Genomic DNA, 13,491 nt, shown 5'->3' on the forward strand with positions numbered 1-13,491 from the left:
CTATGATGAAGTTAGCGAGTGCCTGGGCTTTGATAGTTGTTCTTGGAATGAAACTCAAGTTGAATTGACTCAGCTCGAATGCCCAGTATACCATCCTTCCCGAGACATCTGGCATGTGTATTATCTTCCTTAAGGGTTGATTAGTCACAACCCGATCTCCCTTCCCTGGAAGTAATGTCTGAGCTTTCTGGATGTCGTGACCAAGGTAAAAGCAAACTTTTATAGTCTTGGGTATCGAGTCTCGGTATCTTTTAGTACTTGGATTACATAGTAAACTGGTTGCTGTTTGCCATTCTCCAACCTAATCAGTGTTGCTCCAACTGACAGGGTCCCTGCTGACAAGGAGAGGAATAGGGGCTCCCGGGTTGGGCTTTAGTTAGAATGGTGGCTGGGATAGATATCTTTTGATTTCTTTGAATGCGCTTTAGCATTCTGGATTCCAACTGATTTCTCTCTTGTTGTTTGTTCCTCTCAGTAGATCAAAGAAAGGTAGACATCATTCAGCTAGCTTTGAGATGAATTTTCTAAGTGCTGCTAGTGACCCTTCTAGTTTCTGAACATCCTTCTGGGTCCTAGGAGGCTTCATTTCCTGGATTACCTTTATCTTTTATTGGTTGGCTTAATCCCCGGTTGCTGATCATGAATCCTAGAAATTTTCATGCCCCCACTCCAAATGTGCATTTTTTCGGATTCAACTTTAATGAGTATTTCCTTAAATTGTCAAAACATTCTCTTAGATCTTCGATGTGACCCTGGATACTTGTTGACTTTGCAATCGTATCATCAGCATAGGATTCTAGGTTTCTTCCAAGTTGGGTCTTGAAGATTTTATTCATTGCTCTCTGGTAGGTTGAGCCTGCATTCGTCAATCTGAAAGGCAGCATGACATAGGCATAGACTGCCCTGTGGGTGATGAATGATGTCTTCTGGATGTCTTTCAGATTTATCTTGATCTGGTTGTACCCCGAGAAGGCATCCATAAAGCTTAGCATTACATGCCCGGATGTGGCGTCTATCAGTTGATCAATATTTGGCAGGGGGTAAGGATCCTTTGGACATGCACTGTTCAAGTCGGTGTAGTCAATACACATTCTCCATTTTCCGTTTGCTTTATTCACCATTACCATATTATCCAGCCATTTCGGGTATTTGACTTCGCATATGATCCCAGCTTTGAGTAGTTTCTCAACCTCTTCGCCTATTACTCTCTACCTTTCTGGGGCAAAATTTCTTCTCTTCTTCTTAACACGCTTCCTGTTTGGGTTGACATCCAAGCTATGCATTGTTATGGATTCATGCAGCCCGTGCATGTCTCTTGGGCTCCAAGCAAATATATCGGCGTAACTTCAGAGCAATGAAACCAGATCTTCTCTAAAAATAGTTTCAAGTCTGGATCCTATCTTTACCTTCTTAGAAGGATTGCTTTCATCGATTAGAATTATTTATGTTTCCACTACGACCTCTACTTTTTCTTGATCCTGGTTTGATATCAATTGATGGATTCGGGCTTCTGCATTCTTCTTCATATAGATTTGACCCTTGGTTGTCGTATTTTCTTGGTTGTTTTCCCTTACTTTGTTTATTTTAGGGCTGGTTGCTTGCATAGTAGGATTTCCTTGGTAGAGACCTGGGTTCACTTTAATCTCTACTATGACTTGGTTGCTTTCTAGCTCTTCCGAGTCTGACTTGGTTGCTTTTGGATCCAGGTTGGATTCTATAACTTGGACTTCTCTTCTTGCAAACATCCCTTGAGTGGGGGCAATGTTTTTTGATGCTCTGTTGCTTTCGAAGAATTACGGCTTTTCTTTTGTTGTCTTGGTGTGTTTCGGCCATGACCAGGGCCTGGCTATAACATCTTTCAGTAACTTCGTAGTCTCCTTTAACCTATCTTATCCCCGTTGGAGTTGGAAATTTAATTTTCGGGTATGATATAAAGGTGATTGTTTGTATCCTGATTAGAGCTGAGCGACCAATTATTCCATTGTAGGATGAGGGAGTGTTAGAATTTTATCTCATGAGTGACTTGGTTTGGAGCTGATCCAAATATGACTGGTAGGTATAAGGTTCCCTGGATCGGGACCAATTTATTTCCGAACCCATAAAAGGGATCCTCCCGGCATTCATTTGATCACACACTCCCTAGTTTCCTACAATCCATAATATGCTTGAATACGATGTTAACGGAGGAGCCATTTTCTATTAGCATCCTCCTCACCTCGTTGTCAAAGATATTAAGTATCAATACCAAAACTTCATTGTGATTGGGATTGACCCCTTCATAATCCTTGCTGCTGAATGAAATTATCATCTCTGGGAAGGATTGGATAGAGAATACCTCAAGTGGGAGCCTCCTTGGACTACATTCACTATATTCTTCCCTTTTCTTGATCTTTCTTCCTTCTGATTGGTATCCCAGGAGACATACTGGTTTAGGTTACCCTTTTTGACTTGTTCTTCAATGAAGTATTTGAGATATAGACAATTCTCTATTTTGTGGCCATGCGTTTCATTATAATCACATTGTTTATTGTAAGGCCGGCTCCTCGGGGGAGTTTGTATGGGCTTTGGGGGGGGGTAGTAGAATGGCTTGCCTTTGATCTTTTTTAGTATTTCTTCCCTGGTCCTATTCAGTGGGGTCCAATCTGGCTCCTGCCTAGGCTCTCTGACTTGCATAGTAGGTCCTGGGTCGCTTTTAGATTCTGTCTTAGGATCAAGTCTCTGAAATATTTGAGTGTTCTGAACCATATTGGTCTGTTGGCTTTGCTTGAACTTTTTGTCCTGATGGTAACCCCCTTTCGGTCGGTCATTAGAGTTCTTGCTCCTGGATACTCCATTCTGGGTCATCCTCATAGCCTGGAGCACACTGTTTTTTTTTATAAATCTGGCTGGCATAGAGTAGGCAGCAGCTAGGCTTTGTGGTTCCTTGTTGATCAACTCTACAATATACCTCTTATTGTGTTCCGGATCCAGGTTCCTCTGAAATATGCTTAGTGTCTCCCGTTCATCTAAGTTTGAGATCTTGTTGATTGCTTCCTGGAAACGCCTCATATAGGCAGAGAGAGTTTCGTTGTCATACTGGCGTATAGTTTTGATATGGCACATGTGCAGCTCATGTGTCTTGTTTGTTCGTAACGTCCTGAGGAAGGCCCCGCGGAAATCTCTCCAGCTGTGGATGCTTCAGGAGGGGATCCTGCTAAACCACCTTTGAGCCCCCTTGAGAATCGAGGCGAAGAACCTAAACTTTGTTAAGTCAATGTAGTAGTATATATGTGCAATTTGCTCAAAGTAAATCAAGTGTTCTTCCGGATCCCCCAATCCGTCAAAAGAATCAAAGTTGTAATGCTTGAGGTTTCTCTGTCGTGGAATGGCCTCTAAAGAATGGATGAATGGTGTTAGAGTTTCTCCAATCTCCATTCCAGAGTCCTTCACCATCTTTCTTTGAAGTTCATAGATCATATCTTTTAGGTCCTTCTTCCCCTCCTCGTCATCATCAAAAATGACCTCGGGGGTGGGGCCTCTCCGGGTCCTCTTTCCCTTGGCCTTTTTTAGCAGCCTCTCCTCTTTTAGCTGTATTATTTTTTGAATCTTTAGCTCAAGCTTTGCTTCTTCTTTCCTTCTTATTTGCTCTCTCATGTCTTCCAACCTCTTCTTTCTGGTTGCTTTTGTCTCTTTCTTACTTTGCTCTTTCTGATTTTTCTTTCCCTTGGCCCCGATTCGGTCGAAGACAGATCTCCTAGATTCTTGGGAGTCCCTGGATTCTTCTTGTTCATTCTCATGTTCATAATCTAGCTGAGCCCGGGCTTGCTCCTCTCTGTAGAGCCTGATTGCTTTATCCAGTTCATTGCTTGTTAGGTTGGCAATATGCTCCTCAGCCACTGTAATATTGGTATACTTGTATTGGTTTAGCTCAATGAGGTTTCTGGCATCCCGGGGTGTTACTACCCTTTCCAAGATCGGGGTATGTTGTGTCAATGCACTACAAGAAAAAGTTCAATAGACATCACACATTAGACATCAGTTACAAATGCCACTGATGTTAAAAGATGTAATAACATCACCCCGCGTTAATCTGATGTCTTTGTTGTTTCAAGATATCGGTTATTATAAAACCGATGTCTAAAGTTGCCTAAATTTTTTTAACTCGCGCCCACTTCACTAAATTCCCCCCTTGTCAAAATTTTCCCCGCTATTCCAATTTCACTTTGACTTAAAAAATATGTTTCCCCCCATTTTGTTCTTTTCTTTGAGCTAATAACTAAAAAAATAAAATTAAACTCTCTCAATCACCTCTCTCCCCTCACCGACCTCTCTCTCTCTCTATCTCTCGATCGAATCTCCACTCTGTATACTCTCTCTACACCTCTGTCATGTGTCTCTCCTCCCACCTCTTACCTCTACTCATCTCACATATCTCCATCTCCGCTCTGTACTCTATACTCTACATCTCCATATTGGTTAGAAGATAAACTTGGTAAGATTATATTGTTAGAAACTTGGATGGTAAGGTTGAATGTAACTGGTCTTGAAGTCTTAATTGAGATAAACTTTATAAATTGAGGGGTTTCTTTAATCAAAACCCTATTTTTTTAAATTGGGGGTTTTCTCAAATTAAAACCCTAATTACTTGTATTACTGTAGTTAATTCTAAGTAATTTAAAGTTACTAATTCATTTGAATTTGTTGTTCAGAGGACCATTATTGCATACAGTTGTGGATTCAAATATTTAGGTATGGATTTGAATTTAAATATTTATAATATCTGTGGATTGGAATATTTTGAATGTGTTTGTATGTTATGTATGCTATGTTATTTGTAATTTATTTGATTTATGTATATGTTTATGTTGTTACTTGTGCAAGCACTAAGAAAGAATGGGCATGTTGTCGCTGTGACCGGAGATGGTACTAATGATGCTCCTGCATTACACGAGGTTTGATTGATTTGAGTGAAATAATCAATGCACTTAATCTCTTTATGATATAAGTTTCATCTTGGTGTTAATTTACAAGACTTTGTTTTAAAAAATAATATAGGCTGATATTAGTCTTGCCATGGGAATCCAAGGAACAGAGGTTGCAAAAGAAAGCTCATATATCATAATATTGAATGAAAATTTTGCTTCAGTTCTAAAGGTTAGTATTTGTTATGTGCAATTTATGTGGTTTGAAATCTTATTAAGAAAATGTATTATATAAGAATAGTTGAGAAGAACTATCACCAGAATTATTGATAAGATGTCCCTTTCTTGAACTTCTGTGAAGTAACCCATACCTATCAACAATGATATAATATTAACTTACATTAGTCACAAAGCATAACTATTTTGATTTATTGATTTCTTTATACCTGCATTATCTTTAATTTTTGGTAGTAAAAATTGATGACCCTATTTTAGCTTTAAAAATTTTGTAGATATTATTTTGATGCCCTACAATGTACATTTATCATTGTATATTGCTTATTTTCCTATATAGATAATGTCAGTTTGAACTGGGGAAGTTTGACTGAACATTACATTAATTCTTATACTTTTCTTTACTTGAATTTATATGAATGTATAATGCTTGCTTAAAAAAATTTTAGTGTGTTTGTGTGTGTACATGCTGTCACTACTTTCCAGTTTAAGATAATATGTATGTGGAATTTTTTAAGAACCACTCACTACCCTGAGTTGTGACAAACTATCTTTGTAACGAAAAGAAGCAAGTTAGCATAGCAAGCCTGGTACTGAAATCATCAATAAAATACCTTGAAATCATCGGAACATGATTGGTAGACAGTATGGTGTAGACTGTAGAGGACTTGAATTTCTCAAGGATTAGACTTTCTGGAGTGTTTATGTGTCATTTCTTCTTGCAATATTAATGACTAGCCAGTAACTCTAATTTATCAAAATGAAGAAATTTCAGTTTTTTTTTATTATTTTATAAAAAAAATGTGTTACTTAGTCTTTAACGTTGTTGGTGCTTTTATTCGTATCTATTCGCTTGTTAATCATGATTTGTCATAGATTTTCAAATATAAAGTTTATAAAACTGTCATAGTGTCTGATTGTGTGATTATTACACATGCATATACACTGCGTAGCTGGTGTAACTATAATCTCACTGATTTAATCTGGTAGCCTTGCAAGGGTATACTCTTATTTGGGCCTCCTGGGACAGGAAAGACAATGGACATGGTACATACTGATTCAAGTATTTCTTACTTTGTTGATTTCTTATTTTAATTCTTTTCAGAGTTGATTACTTGAATGTAGTACATGCCAATTGGTTTATATCAAAGACAGAAGAGTACCTTCACAAACTTGGTAGTAAAATAAATGTGAAAAAATTAACAGGAGGTTGATGAGGCAGCAAGTGTTGTTGCAGCTGCTCCAAGGGCTTAGGCAATCTCTCTCTCTCTCTCTCTCTCTCTCTCTCTCTCTCTCTCTATCTCTCTCTCTCTCTCTCTCTCTCTGTGTGTGTGTATTCTGTTGCTTTCATGTATCATTATTTTCTTAGAATGTTTGCTGGTAACATGGTCTCTCAGAAGAAGAAGCAAGAGCTGCAGCAACTTGTGCTGGAGAGGAAGTAACAATAAGAAATTATTTTACTGAGATGAATGCACTAAGAGATAGCTCATATGTCAACAAGTAAGCTCATTATTATACTCACAGATATTTAGATTCACTATTTGGGTTACAGATGTTGGTTATAAAGACATTGCAATTTTGATGTTTACATGTTTATATTTTTTAATTGTATGCAGTTGTATGCAGTTGAAAACCAATTATTGTCTCCTAGGTTGATTGGTAAAACTATTAAGTCAGGTAGCATATTATTCTCATATTTAACATTCACTTGGTAATTCGGATAGTATAAGTCATAATTGGTGTTAGAGTATGGTTTCTCCTTTAGAATGTAACATATTACCCAGTAATAAGCAGGTACTAAAAAGTTATTTTACGGAAAAAAGTTATTCTGAATTGTGAAAGTGAAAATTTACAGGTATGTGTACAAACACGTAATTACTATTGTCCTGGACTGATTTAATATTTTTTTTTTGCGATTTATATATTTTTACTGGTACATTAGTGCTTTAGTAATTACTGAAAGATAGCTGAGAGAGCTAAGGAGCACTAGGCCTTTATTAATTTTAAATATTTTTTCTTTTGAATAAAAATATAATGTTTAAATTTTTATACAGAAAATAAAAAAATTTAAAAATAAATAATAGAACTGTATTTTATATTATATTGCCTTAAAATACATGATTAAAAAAAACATGTAAAAAATAACTTAGACGGAGGGAGTATATAAAAAGCCCTATTTACTATCAAATGTTAACAAGTTGATCTTTCATCATAGCACAATGAAATACATGTTATTCATGAATCATAGGATCAGTAATTGCAAATAGGTTGTAATAATACAGTTATAATGAGGGGAAAGAAGTAATTATGATTTGTTTATTTTAGGACTGATTTTTATCAATTAAATTCTATGCATATACTGTAATGAAGATTCTAAGTTGCAGGAAATGCTTCATAAAGCACTTGAGTTGCTTTCGAAGTTCTGGATAGATGCATGCTCTCTAGATAAAGCTTTTATAGCATACAGACGAACTCTAGTTAAACCATGTAACTTAAACCGACATAAGTTGGCAAATATACAGAAGAACTTAGTTGTCATGCTGCTCAACGAAGGAATTGAAGCGAGGCTTCCTCCTCAGTTCGAATCGCAGGCTAGACACTTTGAACAGGTCCTCCCTGGGACCTTTACCCGAGATGAGAGGTGGTTTTTTCTTGCTCTTGACCGCAACGAAAATGTAAATTTAAATCTTAAAATAACGAAACCCTCCGTAGGATCCATGCGAAAAATAATATTTAATTCGTAGTTCAGTATGTTTACCTTAAGAAACTTTACGTTAATGGAAAGATGGAGGTCTTGAATGATCACCACGTAGCCCGTCGCTGGAACGATCTACGCCTTGAAGGTATCCACACGAATGATCGCCCGGAGGATGGGTGTGTACTAGCACGTTCTTGAGACCGCCTTCTTGCTCTCTCTATCTCTCTTCAAGCTGCTAGGGTTTATGTTTTATCAAATAAAACGTGTAACCCTGATTTTATTAGAAAAAGATATTATATAGCCAAGAGCTATTGGGCCTCCAACCCTAAACTTAATTTTAGAGTTATTATTATTATTATTAAATTCGAAATTCTAATTATTATATTTTTAAGTCTCACTTAATCATCCAATAACTTAATTTCAAATTTAATATTAAATTCGAATTTGCTATTTATTTAATTAATTAAGTCACACTTAATTAATAACAAATAATTCGAATTACGTACATTTAATTTAAATCCGAATTTAAATTAAATAATCCTCCAATCATTTTTTGTGCGACCCTTTAGGTTATTATTACGTCGGCAACAATTTTAAATCTAATTTAAAATCATAAACAATGAGCGGTATCTAGTAATACATCATTGTTACCCAAGTAATAATAATTAAATCGGTGATCGATTAAACCTTTTGTGTATAATGTACAATGTACTATAATCCTTTTAACCATATATTATAGATTAAACTCGAGGCATGTTATGTGTCATCCTCTTCATAATTTAATCCAGGTTTCCTTGATCGATTAGTAGACTATAACATCAAATCAACATTTGAGCATAGCCATGCATTTAATAGTCTAACTCAAACAAGAGCCAATAATATCACTCCTAAAATAGGAGGGTTAAATTCTTTCTAGATCATTCATATTTCTATTATGATTCATAATATACCCAATATACACTTTTATCATCACCCGGTCAAAGGTAACTTTTAATGCAACCAAAGTATATTAATTCTCATATAGAAATATAATGATTTCAAGTATAAGGACCAATACATCATTATCACTGTGAGAATTACTTATGACACAACAGACATGTAGAATCTCACATTGGGTCTTCCAGCACCATGTACATAATACATGTGCCTGTGTTTTGACTTTAGTATCACTATACCTATGATCAATGAGATGTGATCACCAGTCAACATTCACACTAGTCTTAATGCATTATTATTGTCCCTTAATAATAGTACTCGACTAGGGATCTTTAGGAATATCGATACTATTCTCATAATCTCATTTCTAAGTCACATCCTTAAAGATATAAAATTACATATCATATTCCAAGGACATTTATTAATCTAACATCTTATCGCAGAAAATAAAGATATAATAAATTACTAAAGAATAATCCATATAATCAGAATTAATAATCCAAATGTTTCATAATATAAACATAATAGTGTTGTCTCTAGGGCACAAACACTAACAATCTCCCACTTGCACTAGAGCCAATCACCCAGATATCTAATACCCATGGAACTAGTATGACCTTCGTGCTTTTGCTGCGACAAAGCCTTAGTCAGTGGGTCTGCAACATTATCATCAGTATGCAATTTACATATATGTATATCTCCTCTATACACCAAGAATGAATCTTTAGTCCTTTTAAAGTACTTAAGAATATTCTTGACTGCTGTCCAGTAACCCTCGCCAGGATTAGACTGGTATCTACTTGTCATGCTCAAGGCATACGAAACATCAGGTCCAGTACATATCATCGCATACATTATATGTAATAACCCCAATTTTTGGAAAATTTTGAAACCCTTATGAATAGTGTTTTTGCCGAATGAGAAAACTTTTCATGCCACACTATGTAGGGGTTCTGTTATGGATATTCTGGGATATTATTAGTACTCTATGAAGTATATAAGTGTATGCAAAGATCGTCAGAATCCAATTCCGAACACTTTGGTTTTTCCCGGAAATCCACAAGATACGGAGAGAATTGAGTATAAGGTAACAGGATAAAAAGGATTTAAATTAAAGGATTATAATGGAGGATCATAAAAAGGAATATAATGTATTGAGAAAGGTTAAGGGAACCTAAGTAATAAGATCCCGGGTATGATCCTTCAAACGATAAACGAGAACGAAAGTTAAGCGAACCGTATAACAGATCAGCGGTCATTAGGCAAACGATTAGGAAGTTAATCAAAGGGATTAGTGGGAATGATGTCGTCCAACCAATAGAAAGAGGACAAGGAAGGGAGGATGACATCATGAGGATGATATAAGCATGACATGGGAAGGAAGGAGGTGTGGTTGAATGAGAACCACACAAATTCAAGGGCAAGAAGGTAATTGACTAAAGCAAGCACAAAAACCAAGCAACCAAGCCAAGCAAAAACCATTTTCATCAAAAATCAAAAGCAACCAAGGCTTGTTCATGAAGCTCTCGGGTGGTTTTCTTAAAAAATGAAAGTCCAAGCTCCTCCACTTACTATTTAGCAAGGTAATTATCTAAGCTTCCCCATGGATAGTTACATACTTCCTATAAGTTTAAGCTTCTAATTCCAAGCCAATCTTTTTCTATAAATCATGAAAGAAGATGGTGAATAGTGTTTTCAAGAACTAAAATTTGTGTTCTTGAAGTTTTGTTTAGAATAAGCTTGGATAAGGGCTTTAAAGGTGATTCCAAGCCATTCTCTTGATTCTCCACTCTCCAAGGAAGGTATAAACTACAAACCCTAGCTTTAGTTTTGAGTAATTAGGATTGAATGTGTTTGATATAGCATATGTGAAGCATGATGCTTGAATGGTTGAAGTTTGGTTGAGTTTGTAGAGATTAGTTGGTTTTGTTGCATTGTTGGAGTTGTAAATCTTGGTAATTAGTTAAAGAACCTAAGTAAAGCTTTTAGTTCATGTGAGGAATAAGTATAAATGGTTAATGTGGATTTGTTGGGGTTGTTATGATGTGATAAGGATGGATGTTTGTTGTATGATGGATTTGAGGTTGAATTTGAGGTTGATTTGGAATGGGTTTGAATGGTTTAAACATTGGTAATCGCGTAAACATAGCCGTCGTAACGTCCGATTTTCTTTGGACTGTTTTTGTGCATAACATTAGGACCCGAGAACCCCCTGCTAGATTATGACCACTGCCATGATTAGATAGCTCATGTTACGAGCTTCGTTTTGATATGTAGTTCGTTCGATTCCGATGCACGGTTTAGGAGAAACGACCGTTTCAGGTAACGGCGTTTCGCGAACGAAACTTTTTCCCCCGCCTTACTTTGAAACATAGGTTAAAGACCAAAAAGGGTTAATTAATGTATGAAACATTTATGGTAAGTGTGTTAGGCAGTTGGTAAGACATTCGCGAAGGAATCGCTTTAAAACTCGTAAAGGTTAAATTATTAAAAATGGTGGAGCCGAGGGTACCCGAGTGACTTAAGCGAATCGGTGAGCGCAAAACAAGCGTTAGAGTCTAAGTTAGTTAAAGTATAGGTTTACAAGTGATTTTGGTTTAATTCCAACTTACTTGTTGTTTATAGGTTATCAGACTCGTCCCGAGCCTTTCTCACCCCCAAGTCACTCAGGCAAGTATTCTATCCGTTATACTGTTGTTGTGATGAATATATGTATTTGCATTATCTTGCGATAGATGCATGTTGGTTAATTAGCAAAATCTTGCGATATATTGTAGCATGTGATATGGTATATATGCATGCCTGTTTCATATTCTTGAAATATATATCTGTTGGTTCAGTTGATAATACCTATGCTAGAGGATAGCGGTAACTTGCATATACCCTTAGTATAGGGACCCAAAGGTGAAAATATTTTCTAAAACCGGGAGTCGAGGATCCCGAGTAGATTTTGTATATATATGGATATGGATATATATATATATATATTTATATATATATATACATATATATGGTCATAGTTTTCAAAACTATTAATCGAATAAGGTTTATTCGATAACTTTAACTTTATTTTATTATTGAATATTATTTCGAATATTATTCGAAGGCGTATGACTCCTTTATATTATTTATTGAATATTACTTGGATATTCATTTGAGGATGTATGACTCCTTTATTTTATTTAATGAATATTATTTATAATATTCATTCGAGGGCTTATGACTCAGTTTATATTAATTAATGAATATTATTTGAATATTCATTTGAGGATCTATGACTCCGATTATTTGCTGAAATATATTCTTTATTTTATTAAAGAATAAGGTGTTAATAATCAAACTTATTTTCGATTATTCAAATAAAGATAATACTTTCATATAAGTATATCTTTGGTTATTTAATACTCGTTTCAAGTATAAGTTTTAATACTTCTACTTCAATTATTTTTATAAAGATTATTCTTATGGGAATATTATTTAAATAATAATATTCAGTCATTTTCTAAATATTCTGGGGACTGATTTACTTCATTAAATCAGCTTTACTCCAAACACTCTTTAAAGTGTTTTCGAGTCTTCAAAATGATTTTTAAAAGTTAGAGCGGATCCCAAAACTCATTTTTATATTTAAGATCTTCCTTTTAAAGGGGATTTAAATACTCGTTCAAAACCTGGGGAATCCGGCTCTGTGGTGTATTTTATATTCGCAACAAGGTTGCAGTTTTGGTAAATGAATTGATTACTTACCCAACGTTCGGGAAGTAAGTCCATCTATTGAGTCGGCATAAGCAACATGGGCTCAGTGGGCGTCCATGATAGTGTAAGTGGCTCAGTGGGAGTCCATCAAATGCATAAGTGGCTGAGTGGCAGTCCAGCATAAGGTCCTAATTATGACCAGGGTGATGACCAGTGGGGAATTCGTCCATCTACTAGTAGAAAAGGTTACTAATGGGTATCTTTGCCTGATCAGCAAGATATCTGGTTTATGCCAAAGGTTTTCTTTTCCTTCCAAATTCATTGGATATTGCAACTCTGTTCATACTTTACATAACAGAGGTTCCAGGAAATGTTTTAGAGATATATATATGTGGATATATATATATCGGGACTAAATAAAGTATCTCATAACTTTTTCATTCAATAATATTTCAAAGATTGAATCTATTCAAGTCTTATCTTGTGGTCTCATCAGTGGGATGAACTTTTGAAACTGGTTATAACTTGAATGGTGGGAGTTCAAGTAGTATTGGGAAAGATATAAGTATATTGGGGTATTTGGTAACCTCATCTTTTAAACTTATATCTAATTAATAATTGTCTTATGAATGACAAAGATTTTCAGAAAAACGTTGAGACAAGGTTAGATATATGAGATCACCTTGCAACGATATTTTTTTTTATATATACAGTTATACACTGGGATTTTGTGTATATTATGCATGGAAGAGGACTTCCAAGATTTTGAAAAGTATATATGTATATATATATATATATACTGAATATTTTGCGACTTCATCGCATTAAGATATCAACTTGGTTCATTTCTTTTGACCAAGACTTTCATGAGTATTATGAGTAGGCTCATATATTGTAAATCATTATACATATTATTTTGGTGGGCTTGCTGCTCACCCTTGCTTTATTTCTTCATCACACAACAACAGTTAGGAAAGATGGCCAGACTCCAGCAGACCCAGCACAAGCGCGTGGGAAGCGTTCCGC

Source organism: Apium graveolens, chromosome 2, assembly GCF_009905375.1.
Source record: "Apium graveolens cultivar Ventura chromosome 2, ASM990537v1, whole genome shotgun sequence".
Classification (NCBI taxonomy): domain Eukaryota; kingdom Viridiplantae; phylum Streptophyta; class Magnoliopsida; order Apiales; family Apiaceae; genus Apium; species Apium graveolens.